At 45.6% G+C, this 7,500-nt stretch overlaps 1 non-coding gene across 1 annotated transcript in view; it reads left to right on the top strand.

The window, feature by feature from the left end:
* Positions 1–6,932: 6,932 nt before the first annotated feature.
* LOC137501114 (small subunit ribosomal RNA) overlaps positions 6,933–7,500 on the top strand; it is a 1,926-nt gene continuing 1,358 nt past the window's right edge. The window contains exon 1 of the ribosomal RNA XR_011018376.1: positions 6,933–7,500. This exon is cut by the window's right edge and continues 1,358 nt beyond it. This is a non-coding gene — a ribosomal RNA (small subunit ribosomal RNA).

Below are 7,500 nucleotides of genomic sequence, written 5' to 3'. Positions count from 1 at the left end.
CTCTTAAGGTACGCGGGGTCTGTAATCGCTCAATGCGTAGCCCTGCCAATCTTATTCTGGCCAGGCGCGTGTAAACGGCGGGAGTAGATGGGACTCTCTTAAGGTACCCGGCAGCTGTAATCGCTCAATGCGTAGCCCTGCCTATCTTAATGTGGCCAGGCGCGGGTAAGCGGCGGGAGTAACCTGGACTCTCTTAAGGTACCCGATCGCGGGTAAACGGCGGGAGTAGATGGGACTCTCTTAAGGTACGCGGGGTCTGTAATCGCTCAATGCGTAGCCCTGCCTATCTTATTCTGGCCAGGCGCGGGTAAACGGCGGGAGTAGCCTGGACTCTCTTAAGGTACCCGATCGCGGGTAAACGGCGGGAGTAGATGGGACTCTCTTAAGGTACGCGGGGTCTGTAATCGCTCAATGCGTAGCCCTGCCAATCTTATTCTGGCCAGGCGCGTGTAAACGGCGGGAGTAGATGGGACTCTCTTAAGGTACCCGGCAGCTGTAATCGCTCAATGCGTAGGCCTGCCTATCTTAATGTGGCCGGGCGCGGGTAAACGGCGGGAGTAGCCTGGACTCTCTTAAGGTACCCGGCAGCTATAATCACTCAAAGCATAGCCCTGCCTATGTTAATGTGGCCAGGCGCGGGTAAACGGCGGGAGTAACCTGGACTCTCTTAAGGTACCCGGCAGCTATAATCGATCATAGCATAGCCCTGCCTATCTTAATGTGGTCAGGCGCGGGTAAACGGCGGGAGTAGCCTGGACTCTATTAAGGTACCCGAGCGCGTGTAGACGGCGGGAGTAGATGGGACTCTCTTAAGGTACGCGGCAGCTGTAATCGCTCAATGCGTAGCCCTGCCTATCTTAATGTGGCCGGGCGCGGGTAAACGGCGGGAGTAGCCTGGACTCTCTTAAGGTACCCGGCAGCTATAATCGCTCAAAGCATAGCCCTGCCTATCTTAATGTGACCAGGCGCGGGTAAACGGCGGGAGTAGATGGGACTCTCTTAAGGTACCCGGCAGCTATAATCGCTCAAAGCATAGCCCTGCCTATCTTAATGTGACCAGGCGCGGGTAAACGGCGGGAGTAGCCTGGACTCTCTTAAGGTACCCGGCAGCTATAATCGCTCATAGCAAGTCCCTGCCTATCTTAACGTGGCCAGCCGCGGGTAAACGGCGGGAGTAGATGGGACTCTCTTAAGGTACGCGTCGGCTGTAATCGCTCAAAGCGCGGTAAACAAAATACTACAACCTTCATTTCGGGTGCAAAGGTGGCCTGGCGTAGAGCTAACCACTGAGTAGCATTCGGGGCCCGGGTGTAGCTCGGTTGATCTGCAGGGACCTGAGTGGGTGAAAACGGCGGGAGTAGCACTGCCCATCTTATCGTAGCCGTGAGTGCGTATCCGACGGGGCAAGCCAATTTACCGGTAATTAAAAGTGTGAGTTTTGTAATGGTGATGATTATTTTATTATTGTTATTATTAATATTATTAATATTATTATTACCATTATTATTATTATTATTATTATTATTATTATTATTATGTTTTATTATATGTATGAATTACTCGGATTCATTTATGTCATCAGTATGATTACTAAATTTATTAATAATAGTGTTTGTGGTCGTAGGCCGAGTCTTGGGTGACTGTCATTACGTGGAACGACGTCGAGAAGCTTCCGCGCCGGTCTGGCAGCTCTGACGGCCAGGGCAGCTGCCATCGCGGATAAGCTGATGGCTGGAATGGTCGGGCTGACATGCTCCGCGAGGCTGCTGGCCGGGAGGAGAGCCGCGCTGGCCGAGGAAGTATAGCTTCCGTCGTCGGCAACGTGATCGGCTGAAATGCTGCCAGCTAGGGTGAGTGAGTGAATGATTCATTATTAGTAGCCAAGATTTATTGCATGGGGAGATATTTGCAGTGTTGTGCATGGCAACAAGTACTTTGGTTAATGTGACATTCTCATGTATAATGTTTATTTCATAATTACAGGTTATAAAATTTATCTGAATGTATTTACTCGAGAAGAAAATTTTTAAAACTTAGTTTTATGCAAATTTTAAAGAGAATCCTTCGCCGCGAATTGTGCGTCGGAATTATCTTTATTATTATGTTTATTATTTTGTTTTAGTTGTACTGTGATTTCCGTGGAACAGATTGGGGAGATGCGCTTTCGGTCGAGGGGGGGGGGGGGATGCTGGCGAACCGACTTATTATTATCAAGTAAATTTATTAAAATTTGAGAATGTTTAATTTTCTCTCTTTACTGAAGAAGGTAATGAACAAAAAATGGAGCATTTTTGCCATTATCATCGTCATCACCGTACGAATCGCCATCAACACTGTAAATACTATCTCTGCAATGCGGAAACTGCACGCTCGCGGGATACATGCTAGGAGGAATTGAAAGACAAAACGAAGAGAAGAAGGAGAAGGGAATTTTAAGACCCGGTAATTCCTTCTTATTCTTTAATCTTCCTTAAGAAGTAGGTGTAGATAAGGAATAAGAAGGGTAAGAGAGGAGGAGGAAGGAGAACTAATGACCCTCCTGTATAGCATTCTCTTCTTGTTATTCAGTCTTCCTTAAGGAGAAAAGAAAAGAAGATAACGAAGGAGCAGAAGGAAAGTAGAAGAAGAGGAAGAGGAAGGACCATTTAAAAGACCATCCTCTATGTTTTCTCTTCTTCTTTTCCAATCTTTCCTGAGAAGATGTTAAGGAATAATAATCATCATAAGCAGGAGAAGAAAAGGAAGAAGAAGAAGCAGAAGAAGAAGAGAAAACTAGGAGGAAGCAGAATTGTAAGAACTTCCTGTATATTTTTCTCTTCTTGTTCTTCAACGTTCCTCAAGTAGAAGAAGGGGAAGAAGAAGGAGAAGAAGAAGAAGAAAATAATAGGAATACTTTTGGACCCCCCCTCTATATTATCTCTTCTTGTTCTTCAGTCTTTGTAAAGAAGAAGGTGACGAAGAAGAAGAGAAAAAGACAAGGTGGAAGCAGATTTTTAAGACCCTCCTGTATATTTTCTCTTCCTCTCCAATCTTCCTAATAAGTAATATGATGATGTTGTAGAGAAACAAGAAGAAGAATAAGAAGAGAAAACGGCAAGGAGGAAGGAACGTTTTAAGACCCTCCTGTTTATTTTCTCTTCTTGTTCTCCTATCTTCCTTAAGAAGACGTTAACGGAGAAGAAGAGAAAGACAAGGTGGAAGCAGAATTTTAAGACACTCCTGTATATTTTCTCTTCTTCTTCAAACTTCCTAAAAAGTAGTATGATGATGTTAAGGAAAATGTAGAAGAAGAAGAGATAACGACATGGAGGAATGAATGTTTTAAGACCCTCCTGTATATTTTCTCTACTTGTTCAGTCCTCCTTAAGAAGAAGAGGAAAAGAGAAATTACAAAGAATTACAAGAAGAGAAGAAGAACCATACGAACGACGATTTTTTAAACTTCGTTTAGTGCAAATTTAAAACAGAATTATTCGCCGCGAATTGAGCTTCGGAATTATCTTTATTATTATGATTATTATTTTGTTTTAGTTGTACTGTGATTTCCGTGGAGCAGACTGGGGAGATGCGCATTGGTTCGAAAGGGGGGGGGGGGGGGTGGCTGGTGAACCGACTTATTAGGATCAAGTAAATTTACTAAAATTTGAGAATATTTTATTTTCTCTCTTTACTGAATAAGGTAACGAACAAAAAAATAGAGCACTTTTGCCATCATCATCATCACCGTACGAATCGTCATCAACACTGTAAATACTATCCCTGCAATGCGGAAACTGCACGCTCGCGGGATACATGCTAGGAGGAATTAAAAGATAAAACGAAGAGAAGGAGAAGGGAATTTTAAGACCCGCTAAATCCTTCTTATTCTTCAATCTTCCTTAAGAAGTAGGTGTTGATAAGGAATAAGAAGAAGAGGGGTAAGAGAGGAGGAGAAAGGAGAATTTATGACCCTCCTGTATAGCATTCTCTTCTTGTTCTTCAGTCGTCCTTACAGAGAAAAGAAAAGAAAAGAAAAGAAAACTAGAGAAGTTAACATACGATCCGAGAGATGTTTATTTGGAAGGGTGTGGGCTGTGAAATTAGGGAAATGGTGAATGATTTTAAATCTTGCTTGCTTAGTAAGCCCACCTTGTCCACTAAGCTTGGGCTATTGCTATAGCATTAACCGTCTTGCCCCATGGAATGCCTATGGACTATGTCGGACCGTTACCACAATCAAAGGGGAACGGAAACAAATTCATTAATAATATTAGTAACAAAGCAGAAGAAGAAGAAGGGGAGCGGGAAGGAGAACTTTAGGACCCTTGTCACGCGACAAGGGTGCAATACATTACAGGCAATAAATACACAGAAACAACAAAACATAACTTTAGACAAACAATCACTAATCTACGCCCCTTAAACTACTAACCACATACCCTTCTAATTTAGTGGCGTCACACAGGCGGATAACCATGCCATGGGCAACGCCACCCTACACTAAACAAACCGTATCTACTATAAAACCACTAACTCCAGTACTCTAACTAATTTGGAGGCGCTGCAGAGGCGGTTAACCAGACCGTAAGCAGCACCACTCCTCACTACTCTAACTTGGTGTCGCAGTAGAGGCGGAAAGCCGGACCGTAAGCTGCACCACCCTTCGCTAAATCTAAAGTTATACTGCATACATCTAAAAACAAAAGCAAAAAGGAAAGCAACTGGCTGATCACGGCATCCCCTGGTAATGAGGGAACCCCTTCCACCCATGATGCCGCTATCAGCCACAGCCGTGGGTCAGATGACATACCCACCTAAACCTCTATCGCAATGTGTTCCTTCACATTCTTTGCGTGGCGAATCGCTGAGCTGGAACCCAGACCATCATGCAATTGCCCCGTCTACTAGTCTGCGTCGTCTTATTACACATTGCCTACTCCCTGCTGTTCCACCATAACCTCGGAACTATTATTATTATTGTGACGGAGAAATCCTTGGAGCAGAAAGAGGTGAAAGAAGGTGCTGGGTGGAATGGGTCTAACTACTATACCAAAAATTAACTTAAAACTTTAACATAGGTTACATTTCTTTTAGAATCTCAAACTTAACACACTTTTCACTTGGTGAACTAATAAAGTGACAGGTACAAATAGCCATCTAGAAACAATAACTGGAAAACCCCAGATTAGGGAATTTTACAGATCGGGGCTTCAAGCTCTTAGTTTACAAATTCTGAGATACCAGATCCGGTTTACAAAATTTTGCAAACTCTCTTATGTTTAGACAATTTAAGAGCACTTTGCTCCAACAACTTCACAGCCTTCCAGAGAAGCACCTCAATATTGCAGTTGAATTTAGGAAACACGGTAAAAGAGCTTACCTGTTCTCCAACTTTAACTAATCACTTACAGCTCGCTAAGGGCAAACTTACACAACCCCTTACAATATCTGGCCTCTCCAGGCACAATTTACAATTAACAAAAGTTAGTACGCAGGGGTATCTAATAGCCAACCTACTGGACCTTTGTGGAATAAGAATAACGGGTTAAATTAATGGCCCGAACACGAAATGAATGGACGCGTATACTCCTAGATATTGAAGAATAAAATCCTAACGGGGCTCCCGGCCCAGTGATACAGGGGCTAAGCCCAATCTACTGTGGTGACTCGAATGGAGGTTAATTTAATACATTACAGGAAAGAAAAACAGTCACAAAATCGTAGTCGCCTCAAACTAAGTTGAAGGGAACTCGAGATGGTGAAGCACTCTCTATCCGCGGTTTGCAGTTGAAAACTTTATGAAATTTTACAAAAGCTGAACGAAAATTTACATTTCAGGAAAGGTTGGTTACATAATTAGAAATAAGGACCTTCCCCTCGTGTAAGTCTGCGGAGGTAGCTACAGAAAAATAAGTCTGGTGGTCATTACCTTGGCTGTTGGTCTGCTCGGTCTGTCTTAACACACACACACACACACACACACGCGCGCGCGCGCGCGCGGACACACGCACGCACGCACACACACGCACACACACAAATGTACTTTAAAGGTTGTTGTCTTCCCTATACAGCTCTAACGGAGGATGAACGATTTATCTTGTTTGGAAAATTCGTGAACTATCTCGGAAAAACTTTTTAATTTGAAGGTGCTCATTTTTTATCCGGATGGCCGCTTGTAGGGGGTAAAGGGTTGGAAATAGATGTATGCCGTCGCGGACATTTTTGTACAGCTTTTTACGCTCTACAATTCGTACGCTTACACCTTGGGCCTAACGCTGACAGTTCAGGCAGCGTAAGCGAAGAAAGCTTTCGGTCGCGACCTTTTCCCTAATCTCTTCTTAATTACTTTCCATTTGGCATTAAATCCATCATCACGCAGTGCACCCGTCCGGATTACATCACCCTGGAGTGGTTATCGTAATTTACGATACCACTTCACATCGCCATATGGGTCGCACCCGCACGCGGACTGCCCAGTTTGGTCGAAGCGGCGGCCGGGCGCTGGCGCTGTGGAGGCCATTTTGTGATCTGCCGGACCCCCTTAGTACCCTGAGATACTCGCCGCCCGATACACTGAGAGCGGCAGCTTGCCTGCCCGCGACTGCAATGCTGCGAGCCTCTGCACACCCAGTGTTCATGCTCATATGCGGCGCTCAGTAATGTTGGTAACCGCTCGCCCTTGCTCGGGCGTGAAAATGTAGCATCGTACGCCTCTCGTACGGTCCTGCCGACCTCGGCAGCGGTCGAAGTGGAGATGTGACGATGGATGGTGAAGGGACCCGATCCCTAGTGAAGGCCCGTCCGGCCGGGTGAGAGCCCGTGCTCGGCGGCCTATGAAATTTTGGTTGGCGGCCACTCGGTCGGCCAACGGAGCAAAGCAAGTCTGTGTCCCGCAGGCCGCACTCGTCGGCGGCGGGCTACGACGCTCGGTTTCGGCTCTCGAGCCAGCCAGCTCCCTGGTTGATCCTGCCAGTAGTCATATGCTTGTCTCAAAGATTAAGCCATGCATGTCTCAGTGCAAGCCAAATTAAGGTGAAACCGCGAATGGCTCATTAAATCAGTTATGGTTCCTTAGATCGTACCACTTTACTTGGATAACTGTGGTAATTCTAGAGCTAATACATGCAAACAGAGTCCCGACCAGAAGTGGAAGGGACGCTTTTATTAGATCAAAATCAATCGGTCGGCTCGTCCGGTCCGTTTGCCTTGGTGACTCTGAATAACTTTGGGCTGATCGCACGGTCCTCGTACCGGCGACGCATCTTTCAAATGTCTGCCTTATCAACTGTCGATGGTAGGTTCTGCGCCTACCATGGTTGTAACGGGTAACGGGGAATCAGGGTTCGATTCCGGAGAGGGAGCCTGAGAAACGGCTACCACATCCAAGGAAGGCAGCAGGCGCGCAAATTACCCACTCCCGGCACGGGGAGGTAGTGACGAAAAATAACGATACGGGACTCATCCGAGGCCCCGTAATCGGAATGAGTACACTTTAAATCCTTTAACGAGTATCCATTGGAG

The sequence above is a fragment of the Anabrus simplex genome, chromosome 5 (genome assembly GCF_040414725.1).
Source record: "Anabrus simplex isolate iqAnaSimp1 chromosome 5, ASM4041472v1, whole genome shotgun sequence".
Taxonomy (NCBI): Eukaryota; Metazoa; Arthropoda; class Insecta; order Orthoptera; family Tettigoniidae; genus Anabrus; species Anabrus simplex.
The sequence above is the reverse complement of the archived record's forward strand: the minus strand, read 5'-3'. Positions and strand labels throughout refer to the sequence as shown.